We start from the raw sequence: 21,395 nt of genomic DNA on the forward strand, positions 1-21,395 counted from the left end.
GGAACAGGGGTTGGCCACTCAGTCCAAAAGACTCCTTTTGCCATTGATGATGGTCCAATTCTGAATATTTCCCAGGGTATTAATGCAGTCCATCAAAATAGTCCCACCTGAGATGGGGACTAACATATCACTCAGAGTAACATTTGCGGCAAGTGATTGATATCAGATCCACCTGTGCCATGAGCTCTCATGTTCCATATTGTTCACATTAATAATGAATTATAACTCTTTTCACAGTGCTGCCACAGCACAATCTTTACAGGCTCCTGCAAATTTATGGAACCTTCTTAAAAATGCAGCAAAACATATTCTATATCCAGAACTGAGCTTAATCATAATTTCATAAATTAGATCAGCCATGATCGTATTGAAGGGCGGAGCAGGCTCGATGGGCCTTTTTTGGCCTACTCCTGTTCCTACTTCCTATGTAAATCCTGGTCACTTGGTAAAAGCAGCAAATCAAAAGAGACACAACCTATCTCCTTACTACATCTAGCCAAATCAAAAGTCAACTTTTCCAGCCCTCCACATCATTTTCAGGACTTCTCATTTCCTACCCACACATACAGAATATTGCCTCTCGACAAATTCTGCTTTTTTTTCCCAAATTCCTGTTAAAAGAATGCCTATAGAAAGAGAACAATAACCAAGCCATTCAAAAAGCTTTGCAACTTAGCCATGTAACCCTATTATATTACACAGTGCTGACAGAGCTGTTGAAATAAACCTCATCATTACCAACTCTCCAGACCAACAATCCGTTCAGCACTGTCCACAAACCCCTATCATTACTCAAGATGCCTCAATGCTCTGCACTCCTTTGCAGTGCTTAAAGTATGCAGTTGATGTGAGGGGAGAGAAATAGGAACATTTTCATGCTATACACAATATGGAACTCCACGGAGATGGACATATTGGTTGCGATTCAGTTTAAAAGGGTACACAGCAACTGATGAAGGATTTTTGAAAATAATGTGCTCAAAAAAATTGAAAAGTATCACAACTGTGAGTAATCCCAGCCATGTACAAATTTACATTGTTTTATGTTATCATTTATAATTTGGCCTGAGGCCAATTTAAATTCAATTTATAATAATGACATTTAAAAGCAAATTAGCAATGATGGTCACTAAACTTACTGGGTTATAAATAAAACCAGTTTGGTTCACTGATTCTTTTTTTCCCAGAGGAGGAACTCTGCTAATGTTCACCCATGTGTGTATTTGTGATACCAGGTCCACATTAAGGTAGACTCTTAAATGGCTTCTAAAATAGTCCAGCTCAGTTCCATGCTCATTTCAATGGTGAATTCTTTGCAAAAAAATAAATAAGAAAAATAATTTTGGACTGTGTGCTTGGTAGCCGATCCAAGGGCTTGATACAATTTGTAGAGGCAATAGTGAGATCTCTGAGAAAGTGCAGATCTGAGGAAAAGGACCCTTTTGCTGTTTGGAATCTTTAAGGGAAAAGAGGCTTAAATGCACTTGGGAAATTTCTTCTTTCTTTGGCTTGGCTTCGCGGACGAAGATTTAAGGAGGAGTAATGTCCACGTCAGCTGCAGGCTCGTTTGTGGCTGACAAGTCCGATGCAGGACAGGCAGACACGGTTGCAGCGGTTGAAGGGGAAAATTGGTGGGTTTGGGTTGGGTGTTGGGTTTTTCCTCCTTTGTCTTTTGTCAGTCAGGTCGGCTCTGCGGTCTTCTTCAAAGGAGGTTGCTGCCCGCCGAACTGTGAGGCGTCAAGATGCACGGTTTGAGGCGATATCACCTCAAACCGGGAAATTTCACACTTTACAGTAAAATGCAAAGTAGTCCAGTCTTCATTTTTTAAAAAAATCAAGGGGCTTGTTAAACGCAGAGCATGTTTAATGTTTGATAGATTCCTATCAGCAATGGCTGGATCACAACATTCTTTTGGCAAGTACTGGCAGTGCAAGAACTTGGAATAGGGGTCCTTAGAATACACAAGAGTGATACTGCCTTTGGTAATTGAATACAAGCAAGTTCATAAGTTCACAGCATTAACCATAATCTGTTTTAATCAGAAGCTACATAAGGGACAGCAGGGCACTCAAGGAGAAAACAAATGGACTAAAATAAATCTAGAGATTCCGTGGATTAGGAGCAATGAATCTTTGCGGAGTCATAATTAAAATCACAGCAGCATGAATGACAGAAATAGGTTCTGCAGCTCACCTTGTGAGCTAATCCTATTTTCTAGCATTTTGTACACAGTTGACAACTGATACCGTCAAATGCCACAGAGGAATCTTTTTGATTGACATCCTCGGCCTGGTGGGACAAATTCCAAGCGAAGGTAACATCAGATTAATAGAGTGATTAGAGTCAGACAGCAGAAAAACTGGTCCTTTAGTCCATCATGTCCATGGCTACCATCGTACTTAGCTCTTCTAGTACCAGCCACCTACTCTTCTTGAGTATCGGTACGATGAACACCTGTTTGAAACATGCCCTGCCAGATTGAGATGATGAAGATATCCGTGAATACATTGTCACGTTGGTCAGTATAGGTTTTTAATACTCAGCCAGGTACTCCATCCGGACCGGATGCTTTCCTTGGATTTATTCTCCTTAAGGCAGCCCACATGTCATCCTCGGATATGGAGAGAGGAGAGAATCATTAGGGGACATGGGAATGTGCGGTGATGGCACTTCCTTGTCCTTATCGTTGAATAGGTCTTTTAGCTCTTGTTCTCTCAACCTCGCGAAGCAGGAAATCTTTTCCCATTCGCACCGACCCAGTTCTTCATGCTTTTACAAAATGGTACACGGTCTGTATGCTGGCCCTCCCCAAATTACACTCACCCAACTTATGGACACCCATAGAAATGAATGTCTGGAAGACTGGCAACGATGGATGAGAAAAGATTTGCTGGATGCTGCAGAATTGTGAAGGTGGCTGGTGACTGCTATCGCAGCTCTTTCTGTGATCATCTCCCACACCAGTGGTTCTCAACCTTTTTCTTTCCACTCACATATCCCTTTAAGTACTCCCTATACCATAAGTGCTCTGTGATTAGTAAGGGATTGCTTCAGGTGGTATGTGGGTAGAAAGAAAAAGTTTGAAAACCATTGTTTTAATTGTACCCAATCGACTCGTTATGTTCATGGTTTCAGAACTCCAAAGGACAATTTTTCTCAAGCAAAATATTTCAGTAACAATTGGCTCTAGAGCAGTGATTCTCAACCTTTCCACTCACATACCACCTGAAGTAATCCCTTACTAATCACAGAGTACTCCTGGTATAGGGATTACTTCAAGTGGTATGTGAGTGGAAAGAAAAATGTTGAGAACCACTGTCCCACACACAGGTTTGGTAATTTCAGGTTATGAACAGTTCTCAGGGACAGAATGCTGTCATAACATTGGGACTTCCTACGGTTGTAATGAAGACTTTCTTTGACTTCTGAACCATGTTCAACCGTACCATCGGGTGTTACCATTAAAAAAAAGTGCATTTGGAATCCCAACCCCTTCAGATATCTGAACCACGCAACTCTCAGCTGGGGCAGATGGTTTTAGTTATTTTAACCTGGACATAATGAGGAAATATTAGAATAAAGTGGGGGGGGGGGGTGGAGTGCGAGAGCGCAATCAGCCTGTTCTGAGCACATCGCCCCAAATAAAGTGAACCTATTAGGTCTTGTGGTACAAATCTTTCATAATCCAATTTAAATTATTATCAACACAATGCAAAATCAGTGGTTCATATTAATTCCCTCAGAATTGAGTAAAAGCTGTGATGGAGGTGAGAGGTAACTGAAATCATTCAGTTATCTGAATTCTTTTGACATTTTAAAATTAACTCAACTCAAATGTTGTGGAATTGGTTAGTATGGTGTATTCCATATCCTCATTCCCCCACTTCTCACTTTCCATATTAATTTGACTGGGCTTTCTAAGATTTGAACAGGAGCAGTACTGAAATTATTTTTGCTCTTGAGTTAAACTGCAAGTTGAGGCCCACTATTCAAATGGGGAACTAAATCAAAGCCACTATGAATATGAAATATGATCCATGTGCAGTTTTGACAGCAAGCTTTATACAATGCAGATGCTGTGCTTACAGAGATTCGTTTATTGTGAATTCTTGAGATCACACAGCTTGCAGACTGCTTCCATGGCTGCAGACATCTGTGCTGCACAATGAACAATGTCCAATGTTAGAGGACATCATGATACCCCTGCTTGTAGCATTGCGTGTGGCCATAGCATGAGGTGCCTTTCCTTGAGCTGCAGTAAATTACTCAAGGTCACCTGGAGGGACTACATCACTGATGGAATCGCTGTCAACTAGCGAGGACAAGGGTGACCCATGCTAGTGAATGCAAATTTTAACGAAGTGAAAAATAACCTGGTGGAGGAATTTGTCCATTAAACTATCTAGACAAAATAATAAAACCGGGAAAGAATAACATTAATATCACACCTTTCACAACCTAAATATTTCTTTATGTGCTTTATTGCTCATGCAGTCATCTTTTAAGTACAGTTACTACTTCATGTGGGAAACACAGCAGCCTTCCTGTACACTGCATTACAAGATCAAGGTAATGATCAAATAATATGATTTGGTGTTTATACTTTATTTAATGTTCAAAACATAATGAACATTTCCTCTGTGTTTCTTCAAAATGATCCCAGGGAACCTGTTCCACAGGAGATCAGACAAGGCCTCAGCTGAAAGCCTCAACCAAAAGAAAAAAATCCCTGCATTGCACTGGTGTGTCAACCCAGATTTTTATGATCAAACCTCTGGAGTAGTTTTGAACCCACAACTTTCCAACTCAGAAGTGAGCAAATTGCCCACATATGTGAGAAACCCGCTGATTTTGGCAAATCAAATCATTGTTGCTGAAACTGTTGCGAGGAAAGCTTGGTTCAAGTTCAAGAAATTTCGGAAGATGGGTGCATCATCGTTTTCTCGAACAGTATGCCTCTTTCATGTGGTTGAACATAACTCATTCACAAAGCAAACTGGAGCCAGAAATCTGAACTCTCAGGAACATAAATGTGCAACTGTGACTGCATTTATTCATTTTAAACAAGGATGATGTGAGAAGGGGTATAGTCGTTTTCATCTACCTCTTTGATCTCAAATATGTGGGTTTGCAGCCAGGATGAAAGTGTTCCTTTACTGACTATAGGGGTCCAACCTTCTACGACTGTAGATTAGTTTGAAGAACACTTATAACAGTATAAAGAAGAAAACAGGAAAATAAAACAATTCTTCCATTGCTTATTAATTCTTAAAAAATATAGAATGGGGCAAAAAAACTGACTAATATCCAGAGGTTATTTGTTCAGAGTTGTGATGGGTGTGATTCTTGACACAGAGTAGCCAGTTTATTCTAAATTCTTCAAGTTATTCTTGACTCAGCAGAGTTTAATGATGGCAGCTCATCAATGTGCCCTTGTGCACAGATGTCAACAACTATAATTCTCTCTGAGACACACCCTTCTCTTCCCACCCCCAATGTTGTCCAATGGCCCAAGGCACTTTACATAAAGAGATATTGTCTTAAATGATCCAATATTTGATCAGCTTAACATACATCGGCCCACTGGAAGCCTGGCATGTAGAAATGCTGAGGAGTAATCAGAAAAACACAAAAGCTGCATTCTGTGGCACTAGTCCAAGGTTTTGATGAGGCCACAGTGCCTTGTTATCCATTAACATGCTAAACTAAAAAACGGAATTCTGCACTCTATGCAACTCCAACTGAACTCTCGACTGCAAATACTGAAGAAAGCACAGCCATTACCACAGGAAACAACTTGAAGATAAGATAATAAATATGATTGGCTCCAACTGATTGATTAAGTTAATTTTGAAATCATAGGTTTTGCCATACTAGTTTGACAGGAACAAGGCCTTTGCCTTCCTAACAGTGGCTTGTTTCCTTTTACAGTGCAGTATTGTTTTCCCAGTGATTCTCAACCTTTTTTCCCACTCACATACCACTTTAAGTAATCCTTTACTAATCCCTTAGGATGCCATAGCTCTGTGGCTAGTAAGGGGTTATTTAAGGTGGAAATAAAATGGTTGAGAACCACAGAAGATATAAATGACCTTACAGAAAATATACCAAGCCCATCAGCAAGAGTAACGTTTCAAAGAAGAATTGATGAGCTTTTCATACAGCAAATCATTTGCTCTGCGTTTTGCATTAATATTTCACAGCTGAAGCCCCGTGAGAATCTCTTGGACGTTACCAGCTGGTTACATTTGTTACTGCTTCAAGCTTAGAGATATCATTAACGAGCCCAAAAGACAGTTCCCAAATCTAATGTCATATGGTTGCTGCAGAGAATGGATCAGAGGTCAATCCACAGGACCACAAGAGTGGCAGAGAGGATCACTGGAGTCTCCCTCCCCTCCATAGATATGATCTACCATGATTGTTGTCTGAAGAGGGTGTGCAAAATCACTGAAGACCCTTCCACCCCACACACAGCATCTTTCAGCTGTCTCCTTTGGGAGAGAGATAGAGGAGTATCAGAGCCAGTACCACCAGGCTGAGGAACAGCATCTTCCCACGGGCAGTGAGAATGCTGAACGACCAAAGGAATTGCTCGCATTAACTATCCGAGATGCTCATATTAAGGAAGTATTGTCTATTTATTTAGTTATTTATTTGTATACGCATACTTGTCCTGCGTGTGTACTGTTTTTTTTTAAATTTAGACATTCAGCACGGTAATAGACCATTTCGGCCCAAGCTGCCCGATTTCACCCAATTAACCTATACCCTTAGCAAGTTTCGAACAATGGAAGGAAACTGGAGCCCCTGGGAAAACCCACGCAGACACGGGGAGAATGTACAAATTCCTTTCTGACAGTGTGGGATTTGAACCCTGGTCCCGATCACTGGCGCTGTAATGCTGCTGCCCATATGTTTGTATGTGTGTTACGTCTGGTTATGCGTCTGTGCGTTTTGCACTGAGGACCAGAGAATGCTGTTTCATCGGGATATACCTGTGCATTCAGATGACAATCAGTTTGACTTGATTATATTTTATCATTGAAAAATTTAGCTGGAAGGTGCCTTTCAACATGTTAGCTACATCAATTTTGTGTCAGTAAATTATGTAATTAGTTCTTGCAATGGAGGACTTGCAGCTTTTGAGCCGATTAATTATTTTAATCCATTTGTTTTGCATATTGTACTAATTTGAGCAATGTGTTACAACTGATAGTTTTATTTTAACCGACACAATATGCCCACAAATATATTTTGCAAGAATCAAGAACTTGAGGGAATAATGAAATTGTGATTCCACTATTTTAACTGGAAAAAGAACAAAACACTTTGTACTTTGAGGTACATAACATCCCTACGTTTGAAATCTAACATTATTACTAAATAATTTGCAGAACTATTGAACAAAATTTTGGAAATATTTTCCAAAGTTTCAATTGTATTCACTTTGAATTAAGTCAGGGCATGTATTATGTACAAACTCATTAGACAATGCAGGGAAAAAAAACCCAAACATACATATACAGTAAAACCCCAGAATTCAAGCAACCGGCAGACTCAAGCAACTGGCAAAAATATTGCGGAAAATAAGTAAAAAATACGGAAGTTTAAAATTGTCGCACCTCCCCATTAGTTCGCCAATCATGCAACCTCAAGCAACTGGAAAATTCACTTCTCCAGCATCTACCAAATGCCCATAGGTGCTGGATACCAGGAGTTTCACTGTATATTAAAAAAATGAAAAGTTTGTATTTTTATGCTTTCAGATTTTTAGCCAATGAAGATCCTTTGACGATTGAACACTTTTGTAACCAAGAAGCACAGCAGCCAATCTGCACACAGCAAATCCCAAAGCAACAATGGGATTTGCTGTATGCAGCTTGAGACAGTTAATGAGATAACCTATTTTCAGAATGTTGATCAAAGAATAAATACTGTCCAGTGTACTGAGGATAACCCCTCTGATTTCTTTAGAAATAGGAGTCGCAAGATCTTATCTATCTTAAAAGAAATGCAAGGCTTCATTCCAAAGACTACAACTCCAAAACCACCACACTATCCAGAATTGTGCTCGGAGTGTCAGCCAAGATTTTGTGGTCAAGTGCCTGGAATGGGACTTGAACCCATAATCTTTTGACAAAAGTGTTTGCTACCCACCAAGCCATGTTCATGTTATAGCCAAATGTAGTTGTGGTTTCAGAGAAACTACACTCTTCTCAATGGAAGGGATTTATGATTTCAATTAATAAAATGTTTATTTGTAAGATAATTACATCAAATTTTCTCTCTTCAAATGTAAAATCACTGAACATCCATACTTTTCAGTTACTTTTAGGCCTCTCTAATCCCTTACCTTGGAATTCTTTCCACCAATTACAGCAACATTATCCAACTATAAAAATAGGGCCAGGTCATCATGTGGATAAAATATCACTTGAAAGGTTCCTATCTTCTATTTTTGCTTATTATCGTGCATGAATATCTAAGTGACTGATCCCAAAGTTTTATTTGCTGTAGGTTTATTAAACTCTAAGATATGCAACTGAAAGTATACAGTTGAAAGTTTATAATGCTGAACAGGTGCCACTGTGGCAATTACACACTTTCTGATTGCAAGAATGTATGCAGGCTCCAGTTATTCAAGATAATCTCTTGCAGAAATAGTGATTCTGGATCCGCAATCGAGAGGTTACAAGTGGAGAAAAATATCGCATTACGAGTCCCAGTGGCACAAAATAACTTTCAGTGAAATAAAACTGCGGTTTGTTTTGGTCTGGCACATTTCATCCAGTGCCACATAACATGAACATCCCTTGATGCTCCATAAAAGTGGCTCATAAGTTTATCACTCTTTCAAAGCCCTGCTATAACTTCTTTGGGCAACCAAGAATGGTCATAGTTTCTGAGAATTAAAATACATATACATGTAAAATAAACTAAAAATCTAATCTATAAATGGAATTGGATATTTAGTTCCTTTGCTCTTTCAGCCTCAGGAATAACAACCAACACATCTTGATTGTTGATAATTCATTTCATAAGAAACCTCCTTTATATAGATCTCTTAACTCATGATAAGGATCTATTGGAGGGGAGATTTGATAGAGGTATTTAAAATTATGAGGGGGATAAACAGAGTGAATGTAGATAGGCTTTTTCCACTGAGGATAGGTGAGATACAACCAAGAGGATATGAGTTAAGGATGAAAAAGGAAAAGCTTAGGGAGAACATGAGGGGGAACAACTTCACACAGCGAGGTGGGAATGTGGAACGAGCTTCCAGCTGAAGTGGTAAACGTGGGCTCAATTTTAACATTTAAGAAGAATTTGGGCAGGTACATAGATGAGAGAGGTATGGAGGGCTATGGACTGGGTAAAGGTTAGTGAGATGAGGCAATAAAAATGGTTTGGCACAGACTAGAAGGGCTGAAGGGCCTGTTTCTGTGCTGTAATGTTCTATGTTTCTATGTTCTATGGTTATGGAACAGAAAGAAGATCCTCAGGAATGATAAGGACATTCTGGGGAACACAACAGTGAGAAACGGTAGAGGACACTTAAATAATTACTTTAGTCGAGGAAATTACAATTTGGAAACTTGGTTGTAGTCAGTGTCATAAAAAGTGAAAACTGAGTTGCAAATAGTATATACATCTGCTTTCTATTTTTTTCAATGAAAATCATGAAATTGTGCAATTATAAATATCACCCTTTTTAATCTGACTAGATATAAACAGATGATATCAAATTACTTCTGGCAGTCAGAGTACATTGGAATCATGTAGATTGGGCTGGCCAAAAAGGCAACAATACAGTGGAAGAGGGATTCCTGAAGTGTATACACAGGAGTTTTTAGGATCTAAACATCAAAGAACCAATTAGAGAGGAGGCTGAGGAAGAATCAACCATAATGTGGAAGAATTGTTCGTTAGGATGGTGAATGGATTAGTTGATTTACAATCGGGAGTCCCAAATCTAAACAAATTGACAATGGTTTGAGGTGAGCATTGAGTATTAATGATGGGGAACTATTACTTGTGAGGTTGATTGTGAAAAAAACAGTTGCAGACATTGAAGGAACAATGGAAACAATTGTTTATTGCAACCTGGCACACAAAAAAAATCAAGAAGAATGGCTCAGCTGGGACAAACTAGGGAAAGTTTCACACTTGTAAGAGGTCCCAGGAATTAATGGCCAATCAGCCTAAAAAAATATATAGTGTGAGAGGAAAATCTTCTCAATGCTGATGTGAGATGAAGTCATCTCACGTCAGGGATAGACTGCCTCGACCCCTAGTATAATCCCCGGTATCTGCAGATGCCAGCATTTTCCATCAGGCAAGTGTAGAATGGGCAATTGCATTCTGCGATAGAAATGGCCTAAGTTTTTTTTTGTGTGAGTGCAGGAACGTGAAAGAAGAAAAGATTAAAATGAAGGAAAGTCACAGCAGAAGAGAGAGAGTGGTATTTAATAGCAATATATAGCAATATTGGACAATTTTTAAACAGCGTTGGTAAGTTGATAGCGCTTTAGCACACAATTTATCGACCATGTGAAAAAGCTATGGGGGATCTGACTTCCCAAAATGCTGTCCGGCAGAGAAGCCACCTCCATAAATGCTCTGTGCATGCATCCGCGCATAGTCTTTTCTCTGCTACATGGGATTCTGGGAGGGCAGGTCTGGCATCACTTTTTCCCCCACGGTATTTATATATTGTGCGCAATAGCACTTCCAATTTTCCCACGGTCTTTATAAATTGTGCGCTATAGCGCTAACAATTTTACATGCTGTTTAAAAATTGTCTGCTATTGTTATTTATTGTTAGCACTTTGCCACAGTCCCTTAAACAAGTTTATATTAGTCGGCACAACAACAAGGGCTGAAGGGCTCATACTGTGTTGTACATAAAGCTTAATTATGTTATAAATAGGCATGATTAATTTTGTTCAAATATAAGATCATAATACATTGATCAGGATTTAGGGCAGGTCCACCATCGCTCGACGCATCATGACGTCACCGGTAGAAGGTAGAACAGTCCTAATCCCGGGTATAGTTCCTCGCAAGTGTGAACACGTGCAGTGTCCCAGTTAAGAGTGGTCAAATGTGAACAGCAAAAATGCCATTCCTTTTCCAGGAGACTGAACAGCCGATTTAGTGGGACGCAAGTGTAAAAGGAGCTAGTGAGAAATGACAAAAGTCACCTTCCAGATACGAGGCCGTAAGAGAGAACAGCAGAATTACGGCATTCAGCCGTTTGAGTCTGCTCCATCATTTGAATCATAGCTGATAGATTCGTCCTTCACCCCCATTTTCCTGCCTTCTTCCCGTAACCTCCAACACCCTGACTGATCAAGAAAAGAATAAGTGAGCAGAAAAGGATTAGTGAAGATCTTTACAGGCCCCTTATAGTCAGAAAAAGTGGAATTTATAACAGGGACCCCCAAAAAAATGTAATCCAAAAGAAAAATGCAAAATATTGTCCACAACTGTGGTAACAGCATTTTCTGATGGTTTTTTTTTTAAAGATTTTCAGCACACAATTATTTTTTTAAATCTTATCCCAGAAAAATGGTAGGTAAATTTTTGGTTCAGTCTTTGCTGAGAAGGTCACATAACCTCTGAGGAGGTTTGACTCACAGAAGGGGAAAAATAGATTCCGCTGTGGAAAATCAGAGTCTGGGAAGAATTAGGCACATCACAGAGAAGATTAGAAGGGGCAGGAATGACTGTTGGGAAAGGGAAGACTAAATCCAACATGTAATTGTGTAGTGTTCTTTCCTCCTTTTGCCCCCTAAATTAAATGTAAATTTAAATGACATTTATTTACAACACAGCAGAAGCTGAGTCCAGCCACTGAAACCTGCGGTGCCCAATCACACCCAATTAACCTATCAACCCTGTTTATTTTTGAAGGGTGGGAGGAAACTGGAGTACCCGGTGGTAACCCACACAGGTCCTGGGAGATTTTAAAAACGTCTTGCACAGCAACAGCATTCTGCTAAATGCTGAGCTAACCATTCCGCCCCAAGTCCTCACAAAGTCGAAAAAATTCTGACAGCCTTATTTTAAAATCATGAGTCACCAGCTCCAAGTGTTCAGAAGAGGGTTGGTTGTTTACATCTTCACCTTATTCATCCTTCTCTATTGAAGTCAGAAGGTGAGGAGTCAGAATATTTCATTTTGATTGCTCATTGGCTCAAACGTGCCTGCTTTTGAGGTCTGAATTTCCTCCCCGTGATTCCAGGACAAATGACCTCGCCCACAGAGACACAAATCCCTTTGAAGTGACACATAAACAAAAGGCTGTTAGCAGCTCGATTATATAGATCCCAGACAGGGACCTGACTGGAATGATATTGTCATTTTCTGTCAATCCTACTTCATATGTAATTAACAATGACAAGAAAACTGTTTCTCTGCACAGTAATGGGCATATTGTGGTTTATAATGCTCCCTGAAGAGATTATTGAATTTCAACTGCTGGTCTCGTGGCTCAGAACTTGGCCTGTTAGCCTCTGTGCAGTTGCTGTCATTTGTAAATGTGAGAGAAAGGAATGTTCCAGATTCCAAGCTTGAATATGTTTCGAAGTTTTAACTCATAAATCACTTTAATGATGCTGAGGCCATTATGTTTTCTGTGACCTCCCCTCGATGCTTCTTAGCATTACTGACTTTGACAACTGCTCCACTTAGCTGGTTCTCTCATTTAGCTGTCATTTGGAATACATTCAAATTTCCAAATAATAAACGTTATCAGATTATGGAATAACATGAACAAATTTCCATATGATTAACTGGAAACATTAACGGTTGGGTTAATAACCTGAGATCTCTGAAACTGTCGAGGGAACCGTAAAAAAATCGGAGGAGAGGCAGACCGTTCAGCCCCATGAGCATGCTCCACTATTCCCCATCACCCTGGAGTCTTTTAGCCATTCAAATTATATCTTCCCAAAAAAATTCACTTATTTGGCTCAATTGCTGCTGGAGAATTCCATAATTACATCATCTGATGGGTGAAGAAATTTCATCAAAGTCCTAAATAGCAAACTACTTGGAGGTGGCCCCAGGTTCTAGATTTCCCCATGATCTGGAATAAGCTGCGTTCAGTCTGTCCCGACCTGCCAGCAGTTTGTAAGTTTCGATTAATTTTCCTCTTACTTTTACTAAACTCCAGCAAACATAGGCAGGCCAAGTCACTGTCTTTTTCCGTCAACTTGCCATTCCAGACATCGGACTAATGAACTAGTCCTCTGTCCAGAGCAAACAGATCCCTTTTCATTCAAAGGCCAACTCTTCCCACAATGCCCTTCCAATGCCCCGTGCAATTAGGGTAAGACATTGCGCCCAAGTCATCTTGCTATGAAGGCCAACATATCATTTGCCTCATCCCTTGTTAAGTTATTTTCATGAACGAGCGAAAGGAAACTCAAGTTTTAGTACATCTCCCTCTTTTCTTACCATTTGCCATTCAGATACGTTGCTTTTTCCTGTTTTTGATATTGTCGCATTTATTCACTCTAGTCTGTAATTGTCACGCATTTACCAACTCACTGTTCAAAGCATGACCTTCGAAATGGTCAGCTGCTACCCATTTAATTGCCAAGCATCATTCATATTGAAATATGGCTTTTGCATGCAGTTTAGCACACATAGTTTTACTGGAACTCTGCCAGGTTTATGATGCATTTTCAGAAGTTTTTTTTTTCTTCTGCACTCCCCACTGAACCAGGATTGATCACTGGCTTGACGATAAAGGTAGGGTGAAGTATTTACCAGGACGTTAGATTACGTATACATTATGGTGGAAAGAATACGCTTCCTCCAAAGCTGGTAACTTAACAACTCTGCAAGTAGCTCTGCCCCCCGGATATTCGGCACCTAACTTAACTTGCAAGGTTCTTGGCTACAATCCTTGCAACTTGTTTCAGTTCACTTCATTTTGGATAGATTAAAGACCTAAATGTTGGGGATGAATCTGGATTTTAGCTCATCACCAACATAGGATACATGAAAGGATGATAATGCAAACAATGTAATTCAAGGATAACTTGAAATGGAAATGGGATTGATGTACCAGACACTCCTGTACCTCACTACTAGCTCTTGGTGATTCTTGGCTACAAATCTTGGTTCACAAACTCTTCCACAATGGGAAAAAAAAGTCTGGGTTCAGTCTATGAACACAATCCAGGTTGATCCTCCTGAGTACTGCAACGATCTGCTGCATTGCCACGTTTCAGAACAGATATGATTTTTTATTTTTGCCACATTACCGACCTTACAAAATTGATATACAGTAGTTGAAAAATACTTTGTTGCTTGTAATGTGATTCTGAAGTCTCAGAAGGTGCTATATAAATTCAATAACAGCAGGATATATTGCATTGTGAAGCTTCCGATTCAAACATTTCACATTAATTCATTGCACAAAAATTCAAGATACTAGTAACAGCAGCTACAAACCGAAAGTAAACAGGGTGACCATTTGCGCAATTGCAAACAAGAACATAAGGAGTCTTACTCATTTCATCTCTGTGGTTAATAACTCATTGTTCCAGCCTTATGAAACATAGCGATCATTATTAGTTCTTTCCTACTTACCACCCCCAGGGATTTTTTGGCCACCAGACTAAAAGTTGTTTTTGTGGTAAATAATCAAGGGATTTTTAGTTCTCAAAATAACCATTTCATGGCAGAATACAAGTTGAACACTTACATAAAATTAAAAAAAAACCTATTTCAATTAATTCCAAAGTACAGATAATGAAAGACGTTCCTTTAAGAGTTTAACAATTCTTTCAGGTCTTTAAGTACACAGATTATGTGGGTTAACAATTGTGAAATTGGCCGCAAATTGTCATCATATCTCATAACAGCAGCAAATTCAGAATTTTTGCAAATGCATATATAAATGTGAACATCCTTAAATAGCTGCCACTGACATTTTTTTGCTGGGCAGCAAACTGCATTCCACTAGAAGACTTCCTGTGGAGTTTAGTGTGGGCGAAGGAACTGGATCTAAATGCATGAATCTTCCTTTCTCCATAACACTCTGTGGAAACACCAAGTCTTTTCTCCTATTAATTTGAATGAGCTTCATGATTTCAAAACAAAACTTTAGACAGACTTCCAAGGTTTTTTTCCACTTTCTAACAGGCTCTTTAATTTATATATTTTTAATTGTTGAAAAGTGCATTTTTGCTTTGCTATTTTAAATGCTTTTTAAACATTAAAATTAAGATTTTGCTTCTTAACATTGCAGGACATTTAGCAACAGTGATTTTTCTTTTCATATTTTGGGGGATTTGGTGTTCTTTCAATTATTTTCAAGCTCATCTGTGGATTGGGTTTGTTAAGACCTTGTGAGATGTTCAGTGAGACACACTGGGCTATACCACAGAAAATATTTTCAGTCGTCTCCTCAAGCTCCCACTGGGAGGGATTTTCTTTTTTGCCGTGGTCAGCTGTAAATCCAGTATCCACAGATGCCCCCCAAAATATGTCCTTCACTGAGTGTCACATTTTTGTCAAATAAAGTTCTTCAACGTCCTTTTGAGGTTGATTTCAATGCATAAAGGCATATTGTAAAAGTTTTTTTTTTAATCCATGACATTCCTTTGAAATTCAGGATGGCATCCTTCATTGCAGGCCTCCAGACTAATGTGCCCATCATAACCTTGATGGACATTGCAGGATGAGCATGTGTTTATTTAGAAAGGTGGTGTATTATCTTCACCAATCCTCTAATATGCTCTTGATGCATTGATAAGATCTATCTAGCATCATCCCGATATAGATAAAATGCATAAAGGTAGATCCACCATTTGTATCCTTGAACATTTTGAAAAGCCAAAGAAAAAATTATGTGGGCCCTGACAAAGATATTTTTACCAGCGACCCAGGTTCGTATCCAGCACCGTCTGTCAGGAGTTTGTACAGACTCCCCCTGTTGTCGAGGATTTTCCCTGGGTGCTACAGTTTCTTCCCACCCTTTAAAATGTACTGGGGGGGTGGGGGGTGGGTGTTGTAGGCTGATTAGTGTATTTGGAGGGCACAGGCTGAGGGGGTGATCTTGTAGAATTATGAGGGGCATAAATAAGGTGAAATGCCTAGATTAGAGAACTTCGCAATAAACCAGTTACCAGGCCAACAATCAAATGCTAGCTCTGAGCTGCTTCAATCCGATCTTTGAAGAGAGAGAGGGAAAGTGAGAAAGAGGGAGAGAGGGAAGGGAAAGAGAGAGAGAGGAGGAAATGAGAGGGGGTGGGAAAGGAAAAGAGGAGGGAAAGAGCGAAAGAGGGAGGAAGAGCGAGGGGGGGATTAAGAGAGAGAGGTTAAGAGAGAAAGGGTGCGAAAGAATGAGAGGTGAAAGAGGGGGTAGAGAGATGGAAAGGGAGGGAGAAGGGAGAGGGGAAAGAAGAACAGGAAAAGACAAACGATGGGAGAGAGAGAAAGATGGAGTCAGACACAGACGGAGACAGGCAGAAGTAGAGAGATGAGAGAGAGAGAGAGAGAGAGAGAGAGAGAGAGAGAGAGCATCAGAGTAGCAGTCCTGGATTGATCTGTGGGTATGGCATCTGTTAGTTGAGAACTTAAATTGGGCACTTTCGTGTGGTTCTTTATATAAAAACCATGAAGTGACAGTTACAAATTTGTGTGCCTTCATTTTGAAGCTATGGGTAAATCAATGGCACTGTTTGTTACTGAGTTCTACATAATTAATTCCTGCTCTGTTCCACTAATCTCAACTGCAACAGCAACAAGAAAGAAAATACATCTAAAATTCCACTTGTAAAAGAAGCACACAGAATTTCCTCAAAAATTCTGAATTTAAGATAATTTTTTCGAATGCGGTCTCAAAAGAGTTAATTTTCTAAATTTGAACAGTTGGCTGCATTTTAAAACATGTAAACAATGTTTTTACATTAGTGGAGTCAAAGTAACCTCAATCGAATAACAATTTCTTCAGCTGGTTTGCATTCGCTGTCCGCAAAGAGGGAACATTTCAAGTGCGTGGTCTGGAACATAATGACTCATTAACAGAGGAAAACACAGAGATTATGTCTCTCCACGCTGAACTCGCTGACAGCAAGAGTGACGAGTGAAAGATCTGCAATAATCCACGAGCAACCCCTTTCGCTCAAATTTCAGGGTATACACATGACATCACATACAACCCTGAGATTTCTTTTTCCTGCGGGCGAGGCAGAATTACCACTTGTTGGCAGGGCAAAAAAAACTGTACACAGCATAAAAATGTAAATAAATGTTTAAAAACTGGAAACGGATAACAAATGTGTAAGCAAACTAATTGTGCAATACAGAGAGAATGAAAAAAGCCATGAGCACAGCAGTAAGAGTTCTTAAATTAGTTTGTCCTTGAGGAGTCTGATGGTAGAACTCCAAGTATCATTCACATAGACTCAGTTAACCGGGCGCGACCAAAGAGCAGATGCCCAGAGAGAGCAGCAGTAATATCTGTTGGGACTAAAATGATTAAGTCCAATGCATGCATGGACAGATACAGAACGTTTGCCATGATTCATAGTCGATTAAGCCTGAAGGGCAGTGTTCGCTTCAACTGAACAGCTGGAAGGCAGTGCACTGCAATCCCAATATTGTTGCCATCATGGGTTAACCAAAAGCAGGTGCCTCCTCCAGTCACTGTATTCTGGGGATTTTTTTTTAGCTGGTGCAGAAGTGGTAACTATGTGTAAAGCACAGTGTGATCACTTGAAATTCTTGTTTCCATCACTTCCCACATCAATTGATTGGGCAGATTGTTAGTCACCAAGCAAGACAGGAGGAACATTGAGTTTATACTTTGTCAGATTTTAAATTTGTCACACAGTTTTCAAAGCAACAATCTGCTTATTTTCCAACCCCGCACAACACGTTGCGCAGTCATTGTCGCCACACTTCACCAAAATGCACCAAATATACGACAAAGCAATAAGGAGGAATCAGGGTAGATGGCACAGCATGCTTGGTTAAAGAGGGGGGACTAACTGAAAGGATAGGTCTACAGGTGGATAGGTTGGATCTGAGCAGCAGGGTCTTGCTGACAAATGAAAGAGAAAATGCTGGTAAACTCAACTGGTCGGGCAATATTTATGGAAAGGGGGAAACAGAATTAATGTTTTAGATCATAGTCAGACTGGGGAAAAAGAGAGAAAAAAAACAAGTCAGTTTTAAGTTAGACAGATAAGGATAAGACAAAAGGTACATCTCTGACAGAGTGAGACCAGGGTTGCCTCGGGAATAAGTAGTCCAGGATAATTGGTGAATGGGGCAGTCAAGTGCGAAAACGAACATGAGCAATGGAACGATAACAGTCAAAGAGAAAACAGAAAGATAGGAATTTAAAAGTTGTGAAATACCCATCTGTTGGAGATGCCTAGCAGGATTAGGTGCAAACTGAGGAGAAATACTGAACCAGAAAGGAAACTAGCATTTCTTACAGAAACAAAGCAAATTACAGAATTTGGAATTAAGAACGGAAGACTACAATATGCCCAGAAAGAAGTTGAAGTGCTGTATTTCAAGCTCACGTTGGGCCTTACTGAAACAAATTCCAAGCTCATTGACACCTAAATCAAGATGCAGTGAGCAGACGTGTCAATAGTCGAATAATAGGTTAAAATACAGTACAAAAAAAATGCAGAGTTACAGAGATAGATGGTACATAATTCTACTACTTTGGAGATCATTCAGGAGTCTGAACTGACCTTGAACCTGTTGGTGTGTAATCTCCAGCAGATGCTAAGTTTCATCAGGCTTTGAATAAAATTAGCAGGGGGTGGGGGAGGGTGAGGTGGAGAGGCACAGGCAAGAGGTAATCAGTGCATAAAGGAGGGAGGGCATGAGAGAAAGCAGAAGGAAGGGGGAAAACTGTGAATGGAGAGGGAAGAGGGCAGAGAGCTGGAAGAAAGAAGACAGTCTCTCCGACGTAGTGAAGAGCACTCAATGCAGCAGATGATTCCCACGGTTTCAGGAGTGAAATGCTGCTTCACTCAAATGAGGGAGGACATATGGGCGCTTCCTGCAGTCAAAGGGGAATGTACCAAGGGGTGATTAATGGGAAGGGATGAGTGGACGAGGGAGTCAAGTAGGGAGAGACAGGTTGCAGACTTGAAGATTGCTTTGCAGAGCACCTTCGCTCTGTCCTCATCAAGAACAGGGATCTCCCAGTGGCTACCCATTTTATTTCTGCGCCCCACTCCCCTGCTGACATGTCTGTCCCTGGCCTCATGCACTACCAAACCAGAAAAGTGGAGGAGCAACACTTACTATTCCATCTGGGTAGTTTCAGCAAGACCACTCCCCATTCTCCCTCTCTTTCCAATCCCTCTGTCTCCTTTCCTCTCTCCGCCCCTTCCCTCTCCACTCACAGAGCTATCACCCCTTCCCTCTGTTGTGCCCTCCCTCCCTTATCCACCTTGCCTGTGGGCCTGTGCTCCTCCCCTGTCTGTCTATATTTTGCTCATCCCTTGATGAAGGGCTCAAGCCCAAAATATTGGTGATGTATCTTTATCTTTGCGATATAAAGTACGCTGTTTGACTTGTTGAGTTTCTCCAGCGTTGTGTTGATATCTTTATACCTAGGAAGTCAAAGCTGTCCACTATCACTACTGTTGATATGGACTGGTGAGCAAGATCTGCCCCTCTTCCGGATGTCTCTCACCAACTCCTTGGTCTTGCTGACATTGAAGGGAAAGGTTGACTGCCTTTAACCTCCCATGGATGGTGTTTAACCTGCTGAATTTCTCCAGAAATTCTGTGCCAGAATTATCAATCTATTCTTTCTTATTCAAAGTAAACCTAATGTAAAAGGTAGATGGGCTGCTTAATAAAACTTGACTAGTCCAAACAATTCACAAATCTGCAGGACAGAATAAAAATAGTCATGTTTTAATGGGAAGATTGAAAAGGAGATGGATCGTAAACATGTGATCAGTGATAAGCTTTTCAAGCTGAGAAAGAAAGCAACCTTTCAGCATTAAGATCTATTCTGTCATAAACACCATATGTGGCTGCTAAAGTCATTATCCTCCACCAAAATGAGACAGCTTAATGAGGTTTACTGCCATGAATAAAGAGAATGGGGTTCTCCCTCTTGGAGACTTCTTCCAGGATTACCAGCAACAAGTCAGACTTCATTCAATAAATGCTAGGAATTCTGCACAATTTTTAATTGGCGTTGATGTGCTGAGACAGGTCCAGCATTTTCTACTCCAAACAACAGCACCTCCATAGAGTACCCGCTCAATTATGCACAGTGCTTTCTCTTTTGGACTCAAACCTTAGCAAGGCTGATCATTGAGTCAAAAGCTTTTGAGAAGTGAGACCGAGAAATTTCTTTACCTGGAGGGTGATAAACTGTGGGATTTTATATTTGAGAAAGTATGAAGACCAAATTATTAAACATGTTCAAGGAGGTAAAACCAAAAGGATCAAGGGATTTAAGGAGAAAGCAGATCAGGGTACTGAAGTGGTTCTGGAGGAACTCTGCAGGTCTGCTGCCTCAGTGGGAGAAAAAGAATTAATGGTGATACAAGGTCAAACTTTTTTTAAAACTTAATGATGATGTGTTGGAAGTATCTTCAATTCTAGATTTCAATAAGATTTCAAAAAGTCCCCAGACTTTTTAGACCATCGACCCCTTTTTGAAATACTTCTTGATCCCTCATTGACCCCCAGGCATAGAATCCCAGTGCTGGACGGAGTGGCGATGGCACTGGATGGGGGGGGGGGGGGGGGCGGGGGTGCTGCCAGAGTTAGTAAGAACACATACATCTTTCTTCTATGTTCGTCCGTCCTCCCTTTCACTCTCTACTTATTACAAGGCCGAAGCCAAATATAACATGGCAGCCACCAAGGCCCGCTCTCGCGAGAAGTTGACCACTACTGCCATAGATGCTATTTTACATTGATTCACGCTTGCTTTCCACCGCAAATTTTCAATCAACCCTCCCCAGTGTTTTGACCTCCTTTTGACCCCCTGGCATTAATTGACCCTTTAGATAGTCCCATTAACCCCTCGAGGTTGATATCGACCATTTTGGAGACCCCTGGAATAGGGTGAGGAAAAATTTGCAAGGCTACGGAGCAGTGATAGAGAGATGACACAGATGTGGTAGGCTGAATAGCCGCCTTCTATGCTGTAACCTTTCTATGATTATGTTTGTAAAAACATGGGTGCAGAAGTTGCCACTCAGCCCCTTGAGCCTGATCTGTCATAAGATTTTTGCTGCTCCGACCTTGGCTGTCTTGCAGTTGACATTGTCGTTCAATTTACTGTCTCCATCTTAAATATATTTAACGATTCCTCTTTCACAGCCTCATGTGAAAGTATCATATCCATACAATATAAATTCCTTCCTCA

General features: G+C 40.3%; 2 protein-coding genes across 10 annotated transcripts in view; one reads left to right on the plus strand and one right to left on the minus strand.

Moving 5' to 3' along the window:
- The window catches only part of LOC138747075 (uncharacterized protein C7orf50 homolog), a 250,789-nt gene that overhangs the window by 69,376 nt on the left and 160,018 nt on the right, over window positions 1–21,395 (minus strand). The window lies entirely within an intron of this gene.
- Window positions 1–21,395, plus strand: part of LOC138747073 (probable G-protein coupled receptor 146) — a 110,566-nt gene that overhangs the window by 43,952 nt on the left and 45,219 nt on the right. Inside the window, exons 3-4 of one of the 8 annotated variants that reach the window (XM_069905993.1) lie at window positions 4,496–4,570; window positions 4,665–6,631. The exons of 5 other annotated variants lie outside the window; for them this stretch is intronic. The gene's annotated coding sequence lies outside the window, so the exon portion shown is untranslated. Of the gene's footprint in view, window positions 1–4,495; window positions 4,571–4,664; window positions 6,632–16,979; window positions 20,744–21,395 lie in introns of those variants that run through there. 2 more of the 8 variants (XR_011347295.1, XM_069905994.1) reach the window with 2 other exon arrangements.

This window comes from Narcine bancroftii, chromosome 12 (genome assembly GCF_036971445.1).
Source record: "Narcine bancroftii isolate sNarBan1 chromosome 12, sNarBan1.hap1, whole genome shotgun sequence".
NCBI lineage: Eukaryota > Metazoa > Chordata > Chondrichthyes > Torpediniformes > Narcinidae > Narcine > Narcine bancroftii.